Source organism: Hypanus sabinus, chromosome 7, assembly GCF_030144855.1.
Source record: "Hypanus sabinus isolate sHypSab1 chromosome 7, sHypSab1.hap1, whole genome shotgun sequence".
NCBI lineage: Eukaryota > Metazoa > Chordata > Chondrichthyes > Myliobatiformes > Dasyatidae > Hypanus > Hypanus sabinus.
Window position 1 is genome coordinate 143,232,129 of NC_082712.1, and position 18,966 is coordinate 143,251,094.

General features: G+C 42.8%; 1 protein-coding gene across 3 annotated transcripts in view; it reads right to left on the minus strand.

Annotated features, from left to right (window-relative positions):
- Positions 1-18,966, minus strand: part of dennd2b (DENN domain containing 2B) — a 439,983-nt gene that overhangs the window by 322,591 nt on the left and 98,426 nt on the right. Inside the window, exon 1 of one of the 3 annotated variants that reach the window (XM_059975844.1) lies at positions 14,254-14,389. The exons of the other annotated variants lie outside the window; for them this stretch is intronic. The gene's annotated coding sequence lies outside the window, so the exon portion shown is untranslated. Of the gene's footprint in view, positions 1-14,253; positions 14,390-18,966 lie in introns of those variants that run through there. 3 annotated transcript variants of the gene reach the window in all.

The window sequence follows — 18,966 nt, forward strand, 5'->3', positions numbered from 1 at the left end:
TGGCTTACAAACCCTTCCCTTCCAGCATTTTGCAGAACTATATCAGGTGTGACAATGACACCCGAAAACTACACTCCAAGCTCAGCCAGAATCCCTCATCTACTCGATCCATCAACTTTCAACCCAACTCGGGTAAATGTCTCCTCCTCACTGTAGCACCGAGGCAAACCTGAAACACAGGCAAAACTTCCCATGCACTTCCTGCTGGGTCTTTATCATCAAAGCTTACTCCACATCCACAAGATCAAGTTCCTCTGTCAACCCATGCCTACTGCACTACACTACCACCTGACACTAACATTTTATGGCAAGTTCTGGGAATTGAGTCACTTAGCATACTTTGGAGCCAACTCCCCATAAAGGTGGAAATAACAAGGAGGGTGGACAAAGGAGAGGCAGTGGATATCACTTACATGGATTTTCAGAAGGCATTTGATAAGGTGCCACATGAGGCTGCTTAACAAGATAAAACCTATGGCAATACAAGAAATAGATAGGGGAATAGGTGACAGGCAGGAGGCAGTGAGGGGGAATAAAGGGAGTCTTCTGGTTGGCTGCCAGTGACTAGTGGTGTCCTTCAGGGGTCAGTAATGGGACCACTACTTTTCACAGTGTTTGTCAATGATTTTGATAATGGAACCGATGGCTTTGTGGCAAAGCTTGTGGATAAGATGAAGACAGGTGGAGAGGTAGTTAGTGCCGAAGCAGCAATGCGATTGCAGCAGGACTTAGTCAAATTGAAAGAATGGGCAAAAAGTGGTAGATGGAATACTGTATTGGGAAATGTATGATAATGCATTTTGCAAAAGGAACAATAGTGCGGACTATTATCTAAATGGGGAGAAAGTTCAAACATCAGAGGTACAGAGGGACTTAGGAGTTCTCGTGCAAGACTCCCAGAAGGTTAATTTACAGGCTGAGTCTGTGGTAAAGAAAGCAAATGCAAAACTGGCATTTACTTCAAGGGCACTAGAATCTGTAGAACACTCTGCCAAAGATTGTGGTGGAGGCCAAGTCCATGGATATATTTAGTCGGAAGCTGATAGTTTCCTGGTCAGTCAGGGCATCAAAGGATAGTGCAAAAAGGCAGGCAATGGGGTTGAGTTGGATTCAGGATCAGCCATTATGGAATGGCAAAGCAGACTCAATGGGCTGAATGGCCTAATTCTACCCTTATGTCTTACGGTCTTATGGTCTTCCTATCTGCTCATCCCCTTCATCTGTCTGCCTTCTGCACGATCTGTGAAAAAAACTGCGATTCCCATATTGCCCTTGTCAATTCAATCAGAACTAGAGTGGAAAGAAACCATCCTCATTCCAAAGTCGCTCCCTAGAGAGATCACATACAACCACTGATCAGAGCCAAGCTTTACGTCAACATCCACATTAATCCTCCCATTCTTCTTCAAGCCCACATTCACTCGCTGGCCCAGTGCCCCTACCACACAACCACTGACCCAGTGACCCCAATTGAAATTGACCTGGTTAAAGCAGTACATTGGGTTGGCATAGATAATGTAATCCAACCCAAATCCAAATGTCTCAGCAGAATGTACTGTACTTCAACTCAAATCAACAAGAGCCTGACACACTGACTGGTCATGCTTGGCTCAGATTGTATCGGGGTGTTCTATTCTGTAACAGGGCAACAGCATCTTTTACCTCAAAACAATTTCTATTGACCAGAAATGAAAAAATGTGGACTATCATCATTTCTAAATTTAAGAACTTAAATACATTTATACTTGTATAAAATCACCTCCATTTTAATGTAGTCTTTCAATTTTTTCCTTTTATAAGGGTTCTCTGTTCTGCTTTCATTCTTCTCGGGCCACTCTGTCGATCTCCCCTCATTTTGTTACTGACTAGACTACAATGTGCCTTTCCTTCTTAAAAGTTATACAGAGAAATGCTAACACTTCCAGCACTATCATTCTCTCCAAATATGTTAATTCTTATGGCAATGGGCTAGAAATTCATTCCAAACCAGAAGTCTAATGGTAGTAAAATTGGGTTTACAAGTTACTGTACACTTCTGGACCATTAACACCTGGCCAATAGCACCTCCTTATCAACAAACACAAAATGATGGAGAAACTCAACAGGTCAGGCAGCATCTATGGAGAGGAATAAACAATCAATGTTTCAAGCCAAAACACTTCATCAGGACTGGACGGGAAGAAGGATGAAGCCAGAATAAGAAGGTAGGTGGAGGGGGGAGGGGAGAAGTAGCAAGTGACAGGTGAAGCCAGGTTGCAAGGGGGAGGCTGATGAGTTGGGGAGGGGGTGAATAAAGTGAGAAACTGGGAGGTGATAGGGCTGAAGAAATCTGACACGAGAGAAGAGTGGACCAAGGGAGAAAGGGGAGGAGGAAGGGCACCAGAAGGAGATGATGGGCAGGTGAGGAGAAGAGGCAAGAGGGGAGACAGAAAACAGAATGGAAAAAGAGAGGAGAAAGGGGGGAGAAATTTACTGGAAGTTAGTAAAATCAATGTTCATGCCATCAGGTTGGAGTCTTCCCAGAAGCAATATGAGGCTTTGCCCCTCAAACCTAAGAGTGACCTCATCATGGCAGTAGAGAAGTTCCTAGACCAACATGTTGGAATGGGAATGAGAAATAGAATTAAAATGGGTGGTCACTGGGAAATCCCATCTTCTGTGACAGACAGATCAAAGGTGCTTGCCAAAGCGGTCCTCCAATCTCCATCATGTAGATCAATGCAGTGGTGTCACACAGGGAGCTCCGCAGGGTTTTTGTTCTTTTAAGCATTTTTTTTTCCCAGTAGAAAATGCCCAGAGTAAATCAGAAGAAAAATTCAAGTGCAGTGATTTTCAACCTCATTTGCTTAATAATAAACAATATTTCTTATAACTGAGCACCGTCTCAGGAAAGCAGCATCCATCATCAGGGACATCCAGCACCCAGGACACGCTCTTTACTCACTGCTGCCATCAGGAAGAAGGTACAGGAGCCTTAGGACTTTCACCACCAGATTCAGGAACAGTTATTACCCCTCAATCATCAGGTTTCCAAAAACACAGGGATAACTTCATTCAGCTTCCACTGAACTACTCCCACAACCTATAGACTCACTTTCAAGGCCTCTTCTTCTCATGTTCTCAATATTTGTTGCCTTCTCTCCCCTTTTGTATTCGCAGTTTGTCGTCTTTTGCAGAATGGCCATTTCTCCAGTCCTGCTGGGTCCTGTGTCTCATTGGATGACGTTTCCTGGATTTACTGAGTATGTCCACAAGAAGACGAGTCTCATGGTTCTATGTGGTGACTTATATGTACGTTGATAATAAATTTACTTTGAACTTTTACTAATCCCCAGAAATTGTCTTTAAACGGCCAACACCCAATCATTATTCTTCTCATCAAGATCTAGAACTTTGTACATTCAGCGTGTGCCCTGTCTGCTTTACCTACAGAGGTCATACTCACAGTCATTCTCACCTTCCTCATCCTTGGCTGTGGCTACTGATTTCTGCCACATCTTACTAAAAGATGACAGAGTAGGCATTGAAATCTGCCCACAATTCAGGGACCCTCGAGCAGAGAGACTTACTGAATTCACCCATATCCTTGCAGATCTCCCAGGCAATTTTCCAGCCAAGGGCACTCACTGGCACTAAGAGCACGCTAATTGTTGGCACTGTTCCTCACCAGCCGCTCCATATACCTCTAGCCTCCCTCTCTCACATTATTGCAGAATCCACTCATTCAGTAACATGAAGAAAGTGTTCCTTGTCTTGCCATTCATCGCTGACATGGCATCAGCAAGAACACGTGCTGAGACAAGCAGCATATCATTAAGAGAATGTGAGCTAAAGCTGACAATCTCAGTTTCAACCCCACATTATACAGAGAAACCTGAATGTTGTTCTGCGAACCTTGTAATTGAGGTTCTTGCTCTTCATGTGATTTCCACAAACTGTCTTAGGGTAACGCAACAAACAAAATGGTGCATCGAAATTCAAGGCCATTAATTTATTTCTAGTGTTTTGTACACTTAATGCTGATTCCAAGTTCTGAAAAATTATTAACTTATTCCCTGCACTGTAAGTGAATAAATGCAAATACATTACTCTGATCTGGATTTTTTTTTAAAACTCTGCAAACTTCAAAGCCTCTTTTCTCTCGTCATCTTATAGTATTTTCTCACAACTGATGTTAACTAAAGTTTCCACACAATAATTAACTTGTGTTCACAAGAATAAAACATTAATTCCTGATACATGGCATGAGGCATGAAGTTACCTTTTAATTTAAAAGTGCCAGTAATCTGAATATTCTAAAGAAGTAACATTATTTATGTTCAGAGATGCAATGAAAGCCCTTTCATGTTTGCTTGAGGAATGGGGTTATGAAAGGTGTCTTTGTTTTTATCCTCAAAGATGTAAATTAGTCCCTTCCTCAGCTAAAGATACTTAAAGAATGAAAGGTTAGAGTGCAAAATTAAAAACATGGGATTGGAGAATGGATAGAGATTTGACGGAAACAGGGAGGATGGGAACAAATTGATTTTTTTCAGGTTGTATCTAGTGGGATGCTGGAGAATCAATCAGAACTTAAGGCCTAGCCATTCATAACATACATCGATAATCTGGAATTTTGAAAACATAATTTAAAAGATTGTTGATGACAAAAAAAACCTGGGTAATACTGCGAGCAGTGACAAAAGGCCGTAAAGAGGTTTCAAGACTATTTTAACAAGTTGAATGAGCGGGCAAATATGTGGCAGAAGTGAAGTAATACACTTAAACAGGCAGAGGATTATTTAAATGGTGAAGTATAGAGAATTATTGATGAACGAAGGAATCAGTCTGTCCTTGTGCACCGGTCACTGAAGGAAAACATGCTGTTAAAAAGGCAACGTTGGCCTTCAGTACAAAAAGTTTTGAGTACTTGAGAAAAGATGTTGTATTACAATTATGCAGGGCATTGGAGAAGGTTTGGTATGTCAACAAAGACAAATTTCGACAGATGTACTGTGGAGAGCATTCCGACTGGTTGCATCGCTCCTGATATGGAGGTTCCAGTGCACGGATCTAAAAACAACTGCAGTTACAGATGCAGCCAGCTTTGTCACAGCACAAGCCTCCCCACCTTTTGAGAACACCTTTCAAATGCAGGAGGCAGCATCCATCTTTAAGGACTCTCACCACCTGAACCATACCCTCTTCTTATTACTACTATCAGGGAGGAGGTACAGTTGTCTGAAGATGCAAACTGAATGTTTTTGAATTTTGAAGGTTCTCGGTCCAAAACATCAAATGCACTTTTTTGCATAGATGCTGCCCAGCCTGCCCAGCATTCGTGTGTGTTATTCAATGTTTTTGGAACAGCTTCTTCTCCTGTGTGATCAGATTTCTGAATGGACCATGAATGTGACCTTACTATTCCTCTTCTACACTATTTTTATTGTAACGTATAGTAATTTTTAAGTCTTGCTCTGAACTGCTGCCACAAAATAACAAATTTCATTACATAAGCCCACGAGAGTAAACCTGATTCTGCTTCTGAAACCAATATTCTGACTGGCTGATGACAGAGCATGTCTCTCATGGCCGATGGATCTTGAAACTAGAGTCACAGTCTCAGGAAACAGGATAAGCCTTTTAGGACTGAGATGAGAAACCCCCAGCTACACCACAGGGGAGTCTATCTGCGGGTGACACCAGAGCTTGTACCTCAGAATAAGTGCTACATGTTTCTTGGGCAACTCTCAGCTTATACCAATCGTTCTCAGTTGTGTTTGAGTAACTCTCAGTTGACACAGCTCTTGGGCAAGCAGAGAACGGCTTCTTCTCCCTTCCTTTCCGGCCTTGATGAATGGGATCAGCCAGAAACATTGACAGGTTATTCATTTCTGCAGATACCTGACCTGCTGAGTTCCTCCAGTGTTTTGTGTGTGTTGCTCCTGATTTCCAGCATCTGCAGAATTTCTTGTTTATGATTTGCTGCTCCCCTGTGAAGTCTCTTCGAGGGATGCCTACCCTGAAGCAGTTTAAATCTTCTGTTTGATGGGAGTTAAGTGAGGCCCTCTCTCACCGCTCCCCTCTGTTATCCCTGACTCTCCAGTCTTCCTCATCTCCCCCCACCTTCTTATTCTGGATTCCTCCCCTTTTATTCAGTCTCGTTGAAGGGTCTCAGCTCGAAACATTGATTGTTTATTAATTTCCACACATGTTGCCTGACCCGCTGAATTCAACCAGCATTTTGTGTACGTTGAACTAACTATGAAGTGTGACTTTGGGCCCTACATTTACAAAGCATCAACCAATCTGTCCGGTGCAGAACACTGGGGTAATGTGTGATGTGTTGTGTCCATGGGCAAGGGTCACAGTCATGGTCCCATGGGCCATTACTATGGTCAGGACAACGATTGCTGCAATCACACCGTAGGCAACTTCACCATCACTGAAGTCAGGGAGTTGGTTGGTGGGTATCTCCTCATGGCAGATTTAACATCATAGAACACTACAGTGCAGAAACAGGCCCATCGGCCCATCTAGCTCATACCGAACTATTAATCTGCCTGGTCCCATCGACTTCACCCGGACCTGAGCCCTCCATACTCCTCCCTTCCATATACCTATCCAAATTTCTGTTGAAACCAAACCCTCATGTACCACTTCTGCTGGCAGCTCACACCACTCTCACCACCCTCTGGGTTAACATTTCACCTTTCACCCTTAACCTCTAATTCTAGTCTCACCCAATCTCAATGGAAAAAAGCCTGCCGATATTTACCCTATCTATACCTCTCAATTTTGTATACTTCTATCAAATCCCTCAACCTTCCACCCACTGGGGAATAAAGTCCTAGCCTATTCAACCTTTCCCCATAACTCTGGTCCTCAAGTCCTGGCAACGTCCTTGTAAATTTTCTTTGCACTCTATCAATATTATTAGCATCCTTCTTGTGGGGAGGTGACAAAAACTGCACACTGTTCTCAAGATTTGCCTCACCAATGTCTCATACAATTTCAACATAACATCCCAGCTTCTGTACTCTATACATTGATTTATGAAGGCCAATGTGCCAAAAGCCCTCATTATGAGCTTGCCTACCTGTGATGCCACATTAATGAAATTAAGGATCTGAATTCCAAGATCCCTTTGTTCTACCACACTCCTCAGTACCTTACAGTTCGTGGTGTAAGTCCTATCCTGGTTGGTCCTTGACCAACCTCCCATGCAGGACCTTGTCAAAAGCCTCGCTAAAGTCTATGTAAACAACATCCAATGCCTTGGCTTCATCAAGTTTCCTGGTAACTTTCTCAAAAAAACTCTATAAAATTGGTTAGACAATCCTATCATGCACAAAGCCACATTGACTATCCCTACACAATCCATGTCTATCCAAACACATATGTATCTGGTCCCTTAGAATGCCTTCCAATAATTTACCCAATACCGATGTCAGGCTCACTGACCTATACCCTCCTGGCTTATTCTTAAAGCTTTTCTTGAACAACAAAACAATACTAGCTGTCCTCCAATCCTCTGGCACCTTAAACCCGGCTAGGGTCATTTTAAATATCTCTGCTAGGGCCCCTGCAATATCTGCACCATTCTCCCACAGAGTCTGAGGGAACATTTTGTTAGGCTCTGGGATTTATCCACCCTAATTTGCCAAAAGACAGCACACACCTCCTCATCTAATCTGTATACGATCATGACCTCATTGCTGCTTTGCCTCACTTCTATAAACACTGTGTCCATCTTCTGAGTAAATACAGATGTAAAAGATCCGTTTAAGATCTCCCTCGCCTCTTTCGGTTCCATGTGTAGTTAGCCACTCGGATCAGCCAGAAAACAATTTTTTTCCCCTCACTGTCCTTTATATCTGTAAAAGCCCTTGGAATTCTCCTTCACCTTGAATGCTAAAGCAACCACATGGCTTCTTTTAGCTCTCCTGAATTTCTTAAGTATCCTCTTGCATTTTTTATATTCCTCAATTACCTCATTTGCTCCTTCCTGTCTATACCTGCTATGCATCACCTTCTTTTTCTTAACCGGAGCCTCAGTATCTCTTGAAAACCAATGTTCTCTAAACCTGTCATCCCCGCCTTTTATTCTGACAGGAATGTACAAACTCTATCCTCTCACAATTTCACTTCAGAAGGCTCTCTACTTAGCAAATACATCTTTCCAAGAAAATAACCTGTTCTAATCCAGACTTGCCAGATCCTTTCTGATACCTTCAAAATTGGCCTCTCTCTAATTTAAAATCTCAAACCAAGTACCAGACCAATGCTTCTCCATAACTATCTTGATGCAAAGTGTTCCCCTACACAAACTTCTGTCACTTGTCTTGTCTCGTTCATTAATAGAAGATCTACCACTGCACTCTCTTTAGTTGGGACTTCTATATACTGATTAAGGAAACTTTCCTGAACATATATGACAAACTCTATTCCAGGCAACCCTTTTACAGTATGGGAATCCTGATCAATATGTGGAAAGTTAAAATCACCTACTATCACAACCTTATTTATCTTACAACAGTCCACGATCCCTCTACAAATTTGCCCTTCTAAATCCCGCCGACTGTTGCTCTATAACGTAATGCCATTAACGTGGTTCTCATATCTTGGGTCCAACCACAGAGCCTCAATAGATGAGTCCTCCAGTCTGTCCTGCCTGAGTATTGCTGTGATATTTTCCATGACTAGTAATACTAGCCATCCCCCTTTCATCTCTCCCGCTCTATCACGTCAAAAGCATTGGAATCCTGGAACACTGAGCTGCCGGTCCTGCCCCTGCTACAACCAAGTCTCAGTAAGGGCTCCAGTGTCATAGTTCCACATGCTGATCCATGCCCTAAGTTCATCTGCCTTTCCTACTCCTTGCATTGGAATACACACAACTGAAGGCCAAATCAAAGGTGGTAAAGCAGCATATAGGAGGGAGACTGAAAATCTAGCTGAGTGATACCACAACAATCTCTCATTCAACGTCAGCAAGACCAAGAATCTAATTATTGACCTCAGGAGGAAGAAACCTGAGGGCCATGAACCAGTCTTCATTGCAGAATCAGAGATGGAGCGGGTCAACAACTTTAAATTGCTCTCTGTTACCATTTCAGAGGATCTATCCTATCCTGAGCCAAGTACGCAAGTGCAATTATGAAGAAAGCACGGCAGCATTTCTATTTCCTTAGAAGTTTGCAAAGATTCAGTATGACATCTAAAACTTTGACAAGCTTCTATAGATGTGTTTAACCTCACCCACCCCTCCACCACCCATGCAGCCCTTCCACTAGGATATTCATCACCCTCCAATTCAAGTGCAAATCGTCTCTTCTGTACAGGCCCCACCTTTCCCAGAACAGAGCCCAATGATCCAAAAATCTGATGCCCCTCCTCCTACACCAACTCCTTAGTCAGAAGTTAAACTGTATAATCTTCATATTTTTGGTCCAACTAGCATGTGATACAGGTATCAATCCTGAGATCACAACCCTGGAGGTCCTACCCTTTAACTTAGCACTGAACTCCCTGAACTCACTTTGCAGAACCTTGTAACTGTTCCTGCGTATGCCATTGGTACCTACATGGACCATGACCTCTGGCTATTCACCCTCCCACTTATGAATGCTGTGGACTCCATCCAAGATGTCCAAGCCCCTGGTATTTGGGAAGAAACATAGTATCAGGGAATCTTGTTCTCTTCCACTGAACCTCCTGTCTGTTCCCCGAACTAATGAATCCCCTATCATTTCAGCTCGCCTCTTCCCCTTAGAGCCAGATACAGTGCCAGAGACCTGACTATTGAGGCTTTCCTCTGCTAGATCATCCTCCATCAGTATCCAAAGCACTATACCTGCTGCTGAGTGGAACAGCTACGGAGGTACTCTGCACTAGCTACCTATGCCCTTTCCCCCTCCTGACAATCACCCAGTTACATGTGTCCTGCACACTGGATGAAACTACCACCCTGTTTGTTGTGTCGATCAACCCATCAGCCTCCTAAATGATCCAGAGTTCATCCAATTTCAGCTCCAGTTCCTTACCCGGGTCTGAAAGAAGATGCAGCTGGATGCTCTTTGTGCAGGTGTTGTCATCAGGGACACTAGAGGTCTCCCTGCCTTCCCACTTGCCACAAGAGGAGTATTTCACTATCCTGTCTGGCATGTCCTTTGCTCTAACTGTGCAATAAGAAAAAAGAAAAATTAAACTAAAACAAAATCTACCTGCAGAATCTGCCTCTCCTCACCAAAGCTTCCATGAGCCAAAGCCTGAACTATCCACTCTAATTTTCACCCACGCGTACTATAGCCACTCCCACAAAGGCTACTCCTCTTAAACTTAACCTATTTTTATTGGCCTTTGATCTTTACAACATAAAACACCCAGCCAAAAAGCTGGCACAGCTCCAGACCTCTCCTCTTTCTTGGTGGTTTTTGGCGACTGGAAACAGGAGATCCAGAACAACCAATGATCCCAGAAGAGCTGCAAGTTCCACCAACAACATTCCTTTGGGGCAAATTAAACTCTTGGAAGTGCCAGCTAACTTGATCTGGGTAAACCCAATCCTATGGAAGTGCAGAATCCTGTGCTCCTAGCTGGCACTGTGGAACAATCCACAAGGAAAAGTGCATCACCCTCATCTACAAGCAAAAGGATGTCTGAAATTGGTGACCCATCTCATTGCTGAATATGGATTACCGTATTCTGTCCAAGGTCATCACCACTCAAGTTAAATCCCCTCCGGGGCAGGTGATCCACCCACACCAGGAAAACATCTGATAACTTTGTACCTGTTTACTATGGATGTGCTTTCAAAGAATAGGCTTGGGAAGAGATCAAGAATAAGGCCCACGTGCTCTACAAAGGCTTCAGAAGTACAGTCCAAACCAATGAGAGGGAAACAGAAAGCTTCCCAATCAAATCTTGAGTTAGGTCAAGCTGCCCACTGTCCTCCACCTTTGCCAAATCCATCAGCAAGGCCACAGGAATGATAATTCCAGGTAGTGCAGGCACACTGATCAAAGCCTTTCTGTGCGTTTGTATGCAAATGACATTCCCACCTTCTGCTCAGACCCACCATCTGGATCAATGCCCATGGCTACTTTAAACTAGCCTCAGTGGCCTGGGTCAATCACAGCAAATAGACCAACCAAACCTCCACTGCCAAGTCTGCCTACCTGAGAGAGCCAGGAATCAGAGGCGCCGGAACACAAGGCAAGAGTTGTCAAAACCCAGTAGCTAGCATTAAGCAGAACTGGAAGTGTGGGAGAGATGGTCACCTCTTGATGGTCAAACATGAAGTGCTCATGATGGAGACATGCTCGTACCCCACTCATGCACTGTGAGCCATCTTCTGCTCCACTTGGACATAGACTGGATTGATTCCACTGAGCCATGATGTCCAGGAAGTGGAGAGAAATGTACCCAACGTAGTCTGATGCCAACCTTTGTATGTGGCTGCACCCAGCTGCTGCGGCAAGCTTGGGAGGGAACAATATACAATGCAAGTTTTTCCTGTTTCCAAGAATGGCCCTGAACTACCGGGAAATGGGGGGAGAGTGATATTCAAGTCTGAGGAAGATCTGAAGATGTTCCCCATATTAGGGAGCCACAGTGGGTGGAGACATCTCTCCTTCGCTATGGAGCTGGGGGATCGAAACCATCTACACATTTGATGCTGCTCTAGAGGATCCATGTGTGGCCATAATTAGGATGCTTTCATGAAAAGGCAGAGGCACACTGATTTGCTGAGCACAATGTCAGGCCTGCCTCACAGAATACAAAAGGAACAAAGAATGTGGTTTGAGTTCAATTCCATGCTCTCCTAAGCCATTGTGTGGAGCCAGGAGACCATGACCTCCTCCCTGATGGCCAACAATTCTTCCATGCAAGAGATCAGCACCTATCCTACAGGGCCTGTTGGAGACACTGTCACAGATTGATGCCACACTCAAAGAACTCCTGCCTTTGAGATTGTGCCCTGATCCAACTAGGTACACAACGTCTGGTCTACGGCTGTAGCTTCAAGCTTTAAAGTAACATTCATGTACCATCAGGACACAGCTTGACATTCTCGTGGAGCAGAGAGAAGCTGCTCGAGAGATGACCTCACTGACCAACAAGGTGATGGTGCATGGGTCAGTACAGCACAGGAACATTCCCTTCAGCCTATGATGTCGGTGCTGACCATGACCCCAATTTAAACACACTGCCTCCACATGGGCTATATGCCTCCGCATCTTGTCTGTTCATATGGCTGTCTAAATGCCTCATGAATGTGAAGCCACTGACAACTCTTTTCCTTGCTCCTGAGACTTTGGAACATATTTGATTGGCCTGCACTGAGTGAGTGAGCTGAGGTCTCCTGATGTCAATGGAGTGTCCCTTTACATCATAACAAAGTGCCACGATGTCTGGTTGAAATGTAACTTGCCAGTAAAGGGGACAAGTCACACCTTCCTGCTCCAAACTGCGGCTGTCAGAAGTGAGCGCTGCCCGTAGTGAAGATGCAATTTGATGCCCGCAAGATGACGGGCAAATGTTAAGCGTACTAGGGTGATGAAATACCTCACCCAGTTTCATTATGGGCAGAATTTCAATGGGAAGTGAATCCAAGTACACTAAACATCTGCAAATTGATTTACGTGCCAGCACTACATAGCCTAGCCTCCAGGCAACTACTTGTAAATCTGTTAAAATTCACGAGCATATCTTCTTAATCTTAAATGAATAACTTAAATACCACCAGGATTCAAATTGAATCATGAATTCCAAAAGAAAAACAGGAGTTGGGGGTCAATACACAAAGATAAATCTAGGAACACACACAAAATGCTGGAGGAACTCAGCAGACCAGGCAGCATCGATGGAAAAGAGTAAACAGTCGACGTTTCAGGCCGAGACCCTTCATCATTGGTGTGATGATAAACCTAGGGTTGAGATTGTTCAATAATTATACTTTGTAGGGTGACAGTGTTGCCTCACAACGATTTGGATGTTCTTTCTGTTGGAAAAGCTGATCCTAGTTTAGTGACAAATATCACCCCCACCCACACAAAACACAAGATATCAAGCTTCCATTAACTAGACATTTGCCCTGCTTTATGGAGCTTGATGTAACAAGATAGTTGAGAGTTTGTGAATCTATCATAAAAATCTGGATTAAACCATTCCTGTGCAGTTTAATGGCACACACCTGCCACGCAGGTGCCCATACACTGCCTAGAAAAGTTCTGGCCACTTTACAGTGATGTCGAAAAATACACACCTCGGACAGAAACCGAAGGCAGGCATTTCCTACTTCGAAAAGATTGGAAATATCTTTAGTCAGCAACACAATAGGAAAATGCAGTAAAAGTGCATTATAACAGCATTTTTGATTTGAAATCCAGCATTAGTTTTTGTTAAGTGGACTGCAGCAGAGCTGACTGGCCCTTTTCCACACTTTGCTACATGATAGTAAGGAAAGAATCAAGGGTCTAGACAAAAAAAGACCTCCTTCATCTCCATCATTCCATGTGGGAGTGAAACTCGCTGTGAGTCTGAAACGGAGGTAAAAACTCCTTCAAATCCCGGCTGCATTTGCTTTCAATTAGTTCCAGGTGTTCTACTGGGCACAGAGAGCACTGAAGGCCTACAGAAACATCTCCCACACACAGCAGTAAACCAATCACAACCACGCTTCATTGTTTGGCAGTAGACAAAGACACACTGTATAGTAAGTTCAAAAAAGCAACGAAGTGAGCTGTTTGCCTTAGACCCTGGATACAGAGAGGGAAAATGGCTGAGAATATCAATGAACTGAATGACAGTCTTCATGCCAATGCGAGAACTAAAGGAAAGCAAACAATGACTTGCCTTCTCCACCTCCTTTTAGCAAAAGATTTAAAAGACCTACCGGAAAGGTGTGTAAGTCAGAGCTAGAATAAAAATTAAAGCATATATTAAGACTTTCTAAACTGAAGGTATCTATTCACAGTCTTTTAACAGAAAGTTTCAAAGAACTCATGCATATTTTGCAGGGGGGGGGAATCACCCTTAAAATCCTTTATATCCAGACTCAGACAAAATCACCGAATATGGTTATATTTGCATTTAGTTAATATTAATTTTCCCTCTATTTTTCAAATAAAATTCAACTCTTTGTTCTAACATGATATCATCTCCCATAGTTAAATACAGCAGTGTGCTGCTGAAAACAAGAGGCCCTCCAGAATTCTGAAAAACAGCATGCCATAATCCCCAAACTACACTGAGTTCTTTCTTTATTACCTGCATCTTGCAGTGCTTTCGTTTCCCCTCTACTCCGCTTATATTCCTCAGACAGGCTTCCCCATTTGCTGAACCGCTGCTAACAGTAGTTTTGACTCTGATACCTACAGGGCTTCTCACAACTCTCTCACATGACCTTCACAGCACACTTCCAGCTAAAAGGATTGCAGAATGCTGACAGGCTGGGCTAGTCACCATGGCAACTGTTGTCCCTGCTTGCAATTCTGGGAGGGTTCCATGAAACAGCATATGCCATTTGATTAAAAAGTTTTACAAGAACTGTTTCTCCTCCCTCTCTGAAAGATTAAATAACCTTAAAACCACTCTTAAGGCATGGAATTGGCTATATTCAAGGCTTCGCGTTGTACGTAAATAGAAGCAGAGTTATCAGTATTCTGTTCTTAAATGGTAAAGTGTGTGTCACCCCATTCAATCATCATTATTTAGATTATTAATATGCAGGCTTTGTCCAATTATAACAACGGATGAATAATGCTTCTGTGCTGGAAATATTCATGGACATGCATAGTTAACACACCCAGAATATATGCATTGCCTTGCTTTTCTTCCATGTGTGATTGTTTGTGGATTAAATTTCAAGCATTTTTGTATTTTGTTATTAAAATTTATCTGATAATCTACTTTCCTGATTCTTTGCCTTATTTAGTAGTTTTTTTAAATGATTTGAAGTGAAGAGTGACACAGCATCAGAAAGCATATTACAATTTCATTGTTACTCCACTTGGGCGATTGCTAAGTATGTTCAGATCAGGTACAGCAAAGGAGAATTGCATCATCGGTTTATTTGTCTGATCACTTTTTTTTTGTCTTTACCAGCAAAGGGAACACAACATAAAAACAGAAGCAGGAGACTATTCAGCCCCTCATACTTGTGCTTCACTTCAAGAAGATTGCAGCTAATCTTTTACTGCAGTAACCCACTTGATTTGCCTCATTGTTTGACAAATACTTGAATATATTGAGAGTCTGAACTACTAGAGCCCTCACAAGTAGAAATTTCCAAAGATTCACTGCCTTCTCAGTTCTGAACAGTCAACTCTTTACTTTCAGACTATGGCCCCAGGTTTTAGACACCCCAGCTAGGGGAAACACCATCTCTGTTCAGCCATAAGAATTTTGATTTTCAATGAAACCGCTTTACAACCAATGATTAAGCCCTTTCTTAGCAGCACAACACAGAAACGGGTCCTTTATCCCGTCTAGTCCATGCTGAACTATTATGCTGTCTATTCCCATTGACCTATACCTAGACCACAGATCTCCAGACCCCTCCCATCCATGAACCTATCCAAATTTCTCTTCAATGTTGAAATCAACCTGCATCCACTTGCAGTGGTAGTTCATTCCACCTTCTCACCACCCTTATGATTCCCTTAGTCATTTCACCTTTCATCCTTAACTCATCACCTTTAGTTCTAGACTCATCCAACCTCAGTGGAAAAAGCTTGTTTGCACTTACCCTATCTACACCTCTTGTAATTTTGTATACCTTTATCAAATCTCCTCTCACTCTCCTATGCTCCAGGGAATAGAGTCCTCACCTATTTATCCTTTCCTTATAAATCAAGTAGCTCCTCAAGTCCTGGCAAGACCCTTGTAACGTTTTTCTGCACTCTCCCATACTTATTGATACCGTTCCTGCAGACAGGTGACCACAACTACACTCAGGCTTCACCAACGTCTTACACAAATAGGCCAAATTACTTCTAATCTTCCTAAATACTGTGTGTTAATTTTAATGATCTAGGCACAAACACATAACTCTCTCTGAATATCAACTTCAATCTCTTGCCATTAACAACAACTCCTCTTTTCTAAATTCCCTACAAAAATAGACGACTTCACATGCTGCTACACCATATTCCATTTGAGATATCCATGCCCATTCACCAAACTCTCTGATTCTCCTGGAAGCCTCTTCGTGCTCCTCTCATAAACCTGACTACTGCCCGGTTTTATTTCATCAGCATTCTTAAGATACTTTCATGGATCCTTCAACCAAATTATTAATATAGACCGTGAAGAACTGGGGCCCTATCCTTGAGCACTAATGCTCAATTATGCACATTATATCCCACCAAACCCATTTGCTCCTACCCACTTAACTAGTCCTCAGACAATTATGGTGCAACCAACAGAACTGCTGCCTTACACCTGCAGAGACACAGGTTCGATCCCGACCTTGGGTGCTGGAGATTGGCATTCCTTCTGACCACATGGGTTTCATCTGGGTGCTCCCATATCCCGAATAAATGCTTGTTGGAAGGTTAATTGGCTATTGTAAATTAACCCTTAGTGTGCTGACTAGTAGTAAAATCTTGGGAGGGGAGAATATAAGGAGAATGAAATGGAGTTATATAGGATGAATGTAAACAATGAATACTTGATCTTAGGTTGGCTAACGGACCAGCTTCCATAGTGTATGGCTCAGTAACCCATGCCATAATATTATCTCCAATCTCAGATGCTCAACTCCTGTATGGGATCTTATCAAAGGCCTTCTATCGACCTCTTCTCATCTATTCTGCCCATTACAACCTCAAAAAATAAATCAGACTTGTTTAACGTGATTTCCCCTCCATATTCTGTCAATTCCTGTTGAATAGACATCTCATTATCCCTCAGGTGGTAAAATAGCATTCTTCCATCAAAGGATACTTAGGAGGAGGATCAGGGTTGGTACAAATATGGAATGTACTCTGGGTCAGGCACATTATCATTTTCAAGTTTGCACAGTAGGAGAACTGTTGCTGAGCCGCCAGACTGAGCCAACAGAAGAAGGGAAAAATGACTTTCATAAGAAAATCTGCAGAGGCTGGAAATCCAAGCAACACACACAAAATGTTGGAGGGACTCAGCAGGCAAGGCAGCAACGATGGAAATGAATGAACAGGTGGCGTTTCAGGCCCAAGCCATTCTTCAGTCCTTTTGTGCGTGTGGCTTGGAAAAAATGACTATGTTCTCAGCAATTTAAATGCTGCAGTCATAATCACCCTTCATGAGGTGTGACCTGCACACAGATCATGTGAGCAATAACAAATGGCTGATGAAGATACAACACAGAGATGAGTGCAGGTCAACTGTGGGAAGAGCATGCCATGGTAAATACCAAGTAATCCTATAATGGATCAGATGAAAGCTCTGTAGTCCATCTATGTATATCCAGACTTGAAATGATGGTGGACAATTTAACCCGGGAAGAAAAATCCCCAGAAAACAAACACTTTAGTCATGGCAAAGCCAATTACATATGCCTAAAGGACAAGCTGAAGCATTTGTAACCACCTTCAGCCAGAAGTACAGAGCGAATGTTAACTGCTGGGCTCATACTGTCCGTAACCTCCCGAGCCACACAGTTTTAATTCTCAGCTGAATGTATACCTACTATGAATTATTAAGTAATTCTTTAAATGATAGGGCAGCAGCATGGTGGTATCGCAACTAGTGCAATCATCTTACAGTGAGAGATATCAAAATCAGAGTTCAAATGGTGCTGGTGTCTGTAAGTAATCTGTACGTTCTTCTCGAAGCTGGTTAGGTTTCCCCCGGGTGCTCCAGTTTCCTCCCACATTCCAAAGACATATAGTCAGAGTTAGTATGTCGTGGGCATGCTAAATTGGCGCCACAAGCATGGCGATGCTTGCAGGCCCCTTACACATTCCTTAGCCTGTTTTGGGTGTTGACACAAATGATGCTTTTCACTGTATGTTTCAATATACATGTGACAAATAAAATTAATCTCTCTAATCTTTAAAAATAAGGCTGTAATTATTTATCTTCCAGAAGTCACTCCATATAAATTCCCTCATCAACCTTACCACATCCTTATGACAAGATTTACTTAAGTCCAAGACTGCTCTCTGCCTGATCTGTAAACTATACAGATATGTCAAAGCTGTTGTCCAAATAAAGCAGTCGTTCTCTGGGTTCTGTGCTGATCATCAGTGCCAGTGGGAGCACATTGAAGGACTGGCTGCTGTGGCAACAGATATGATCCTGACACTTCTCCAGGGCTACACAAGCTGAAAACTGACCAATGACAACCAATACCCCCAAAGCCTCTGTACGTACTAATGGCAGTATCAGCACAGAGTCAATGAGTCCTGTGTATCAGTTTTGCTAGATCAGGCTTTGTGGATTGATGCCAGATTTTCATAACCCTGCACCTATCAATTTATACAGGATTAAATATCTGTTGTGGTCTAAAGAAACTTTGACAAAGGACTTGATCAAATCAAAGCAGGGAAAACAATAGAAACTGGGAAGAACAAGTCATCAACTGCTCTCAGCGGCACCACATCCTGCATCAAGCTCAAAAGAAAACATTTTGTCTGATAGCTGAAAGAGACACTTTCACACTGAGAGATAAAGATAGGGGGAAAGAGAAAGAACCTCTGTCACTGAAAAGATGACCTGGGATAACTCCGTTACATCCTGTCATTGGGTTTGTTTGTAAACCCACGATCATGTTCCTGAAGTGACTCAGAATGCTGGGATGAACCAGTGGCTGGGCTCATCCTCTGTTCCAGAAACGGCCACTGGTGACTAGGAGAATACCAGATAACTGTCAGAAGATAAAATCTACTCTGTTCCCCAAGGTACTGTTCTAGAAAACTGTCCCCAAAATATTCTTCAAACTACTGCCCATTTAATTTGCCCAGTCTCTGTGCACATTGAAGACACCAGGAAAAT